This window comes from Peromyscus leucopus, chromosome 16_21 (assembly GCF_004664715.2).
Source record: "Peromyscus leucopus breed LL Stock chromosome 16_21, UCI_PerLeu_2.1, whole genome shotgun sequence".
Classification (NCBI taxonomy): domain Eukaryota; kingdom Metazoa; phylum Chordata; class Mammalia; order Rodentia; family Cricetidae; genus Peromyscus; species Peromyscus leucopus.
In genome coordinates this window covers 19096141-19099679 of record NC_051084.1, presented here as the reverse complement: position 1 = coordinate 19099679, position 3539 = coordinate 19096141, and the positions used below count along the sequence as shown (strand labels likewise).

The following is a 3539-nucleotide window of genomic DNA, read 5'->3' as shown; positions in this document are numbered from 1 at the left end:
CCTAGTTAGGGTTCTATTTCTGTGAAGAGATACCATGACCACAGCAATTCTTACAAAGGAAAACATTTAATTGGGCTCACATACGGTTTCAGAGGTTTAGTCCATTATCATCATGGCTGGAAGTGGTGTGCAGGCAGACATGGCGCTGGAAAAAGAGCTGAGAGTCCTACATCTTGATCCAGGAAGAAAGACAGACAGTGGGCCTGACTTGAGCATCTGAGATCTCAAACCCCGCCCCCCACCGTGACACACTTCCTTCAACAAAGCCACACCTTCTAATAGTGCCACTCCCTGGTGACCAAGCATTCAAATCTCTGCATCTATGGGGGCCATTCTTATTCAAACCAGCATAGTGGACAACTTGTAGCCTCTCTCCTACCACCACGTGTGTCCTGGAGATAGAACTCATGCTGGTGGGCTGGGCAGCAGGTGCCTTTACCCACTGAGCCACTGCGTCTCTGTGCCCATTTCCAGGTGGAGATTTAATTCCCAAGGAGAAAAGCAGCAATCTGGAGAGTTCAGCTCTGCGAATGTACCCCACTGCTGCCCTCACCTCACCTGCCAGACCGGGCTGCGCCCATTCCAGAAAGTCCCACAACTAGACTGACACAGGACTCATCCTTCCTCAGACCATCCTTCCTTTAGTGTCCCGGGGTAGCCACCTGCACATTATCTTCAAAGGTAGAGGAGGATTGGTAGAAAGGTTAGAATCAGGGAGGAGATGGCAGGTGCCGCTGGCTGCAAAGATAGAGGAAGGGGGATGAGCTAAAGGGAAGCAGGGGCTTCCTGAGGCTGGAGCTGACCTCTGATGGGCCCCCGAGGAATTGCCCTGGACACCCCATGCTTGTCCTCTGCATCCCATCCCAGACTTTCAACCTGAGTGATGTCAAGGTATCTGTGGTCACTTGAGACAGGTAACTCGGTATACTTACGATTGTGATGTCACTCCCTTCCCATTGTCCCCCCCTTCCTCCTCTTCCTCCTCCTCTTTAGAAAGGCATCTGATATGTGAAGCACCTCACTTGGATGTGTCTGGAGTCTTGGCCACCTACGTCCTCCCACAAATGGACTTGATGATTCATTTGGAGGTTCCTGTTGGGTCACAGCCACTTGAATACCCCAGACTGAACAATGGGCCTCCTAACAGAGGTTTTTCTTTTTTTATTAATTTATTTTTAAAATTACACTCATGATATTGATCACATTTGTGGTATTCATAGATTACATTCGCAGTATTCATTCACCTTACCCATTATGGAGATGCCTGCCCAGGCCACACAGGCACTGTGTCTTAGATTGGTGAGCGTCCCCCAGGCTTTACCCATCTCTGAATACTCATTATCATACTGGCTCAATTATGTGTGAGCTGCCTGTATAATTGCTGCCAAAGATCTCAAAGTGGTACGGGGCTTGCAATCTGTGTGTTCAATACAGAGAAGACCAACAGAGGTCCTATCTCACCCATAGCCAGTAGGCTAAAGGCAACTGAGCCATTCCCTTCCTTATCGAGCCTTACTGTACGTTGGAGTCCTTGTAAGATAGTATCCCAAAAGCAACTGGAACTTGAGAGGTTTTTCTTTTTGATCAAATACATAACTTCAGGAGGGACTCACACTGGGGAATGTTGGGAACACTTGCCTAGCCACCCAGGTCAGCTGAATCAACCTTGGCTAACAGTGGGGTGACAGCTGGAGTCAGACCACCCTCAAACCCTGTGATTCCTGTCTGTTAAACTGATGCTTTTGTATTCACTTACCATCTCCTGTTATGGGTCGTCACTTTCTTTGGATGTTGACCTTGTACAATAGCAGAACAGCAGCTCTCTCTTCTGAGTAATGTTCACATGGCACATCTGTAAGAGTTAATCTTTCTTGTCAACTCAACAGGGTCTGGAACCAACTAAGAGACATGCCTCTGGGTGGATCTGTGAGGCCATTTCCAGGAAGGACTGCCAAGGGGAGAAGACCCTTTTCCAAAGTGGGTGGCACCAGATGTAAAGAGGTCTGAGAAAAAAAAAAAAGCAGTGCTGGTAGCCTGCTTGTTCCCTGCTTGCTCGTGAGTGGATTCATCCCATTGTGTTCCATTATTGTGGCCACCATCCTTCCTCCACGCCAAAACACAGCTTCTTTCAGCATTGGATGAGGACCAGCAGTCTTTCGATTTACTTTCTTTAGTTTTTTTTTTTTTAAATAATGTCTTATGGTTTTGACTATATAAGCCATGTGCTTCTTTTATTTATTTGCAAGTGTTATCCTTTTTGATGTCCCTATAATACAATTGTTTCCTTAATTTAGCCTTGGCTTACTCATTTTCAGCTTATGGAAATACAGATGGTTTTTGCACATTTTTTTAAATCCTGAAACCTTGAAAAAGCACTTTATTAATTCTAACAGTTGTGTACATTTTGGGAATGTTCTATATGCAAATTCATGTAACTTGCAAATTTAGATAATTTTTTTATGTTTATTTGATATGCTGTCTTAGTTAGGGTTACTGTTGCTGTGATGAAACACCATGACCAAAAGTTGTGGAGAACAGTTTATTTCCCTTACATGTCCAGATAACAAACAGTCCATCACTGATGGAAGTCAAGGCAGGAACTCAAACAGGACAGGAACCTAGAGACAGAAGTTGATGCAGAGGCTGGGGAGGGATGCTGCTTACTGGCTTGCTCAGCCTGCTTTCCTATAGTGCCCAGGACCACCTGGGAGTGGCACCACCCATGGTGAGCTGGGCCTTTCCATCACTAATTGAGAAAATGCTCCCTATGGGCTTGCCTACAGCCCAATCTTATGGAGGCATTTTCTCAGCCGAGGTTGCCTCCTCTCAGTTGACATAAAAACTAGCCAGCACATAGCCATCCACAAAGACTTTGTTCAGATATGAGGTAGGGATGTTGAAAGCAGGACAGGAAAAGACCTTGCACCAGCAGCGTTTTCCAGGGGAGTGGAGCCAACAGAAGGCACATCTATATCCTAAAGGTCATTTGCTAGAGTGGCTTACAGTGACTAGGGGCTGCACGGTCTACACTGACTGTGTCTGCCAGAGGTCTCAGCTTTCCCAATATGGTTCTGAAAGCCTAGAAGATGCTGGGAGTCCACACTGGTCACACACTGTAACTTACACAACTGTGAAGATACTATCCTGATCGAGCAAAGTCAATCACAAAAGCTACATGTTGAGGGTTCCAGGACAAAATGCCTGCAACAGGCAAGTCTAAAGAGGTCAGTGGCTCCAGGTCCTGGGACAAGGTGCTGCTGGTGAATGACTTCTGGGGTCCCCTGTGGAGTTAGCAGGATGGATTGAAGTTGAGTACCAGCTATGGTGCTCATCTTGGTCAATGTACCACCAGGATGGACACTTGATAATGACTATGCTGGTGGTGACCCAGCTGTCCCTGCTGCTAGGTGAGGACAAGAAGGAATCTACTAGACAGTGTGATGTACTTAGGGGAAAGAGCAAAATGTTCATCCTCTTCAGTTTTAATGGCTTGAAGTGTTATCAGAACAGAAAAAGGGAAACAGAGCATGTAAGTGATG

The 3539-nt window shown here is 46.3% G+C and overlaps 1 long non-coding RNA gene across 1 annotated transcript; it reads left to right on the top strand.

Annotated features, from left to right (window-relative positions):
* Positions 1–340: 340 nt before the first annotated feature.
* Positions 341–2261, top strand: LOC119086780. Its single transcript, XR_005090135.1, has 3 exons — positions 341–681; positions 994–1149; positions 1887–2261. It is a non-coding gene; the product is annotated as an uncharacterized LOC119086780 (long non-coding RNA).
* The last annotated feature ends 1278 nt before the right edge of the window (positions 2262–3539 follow it).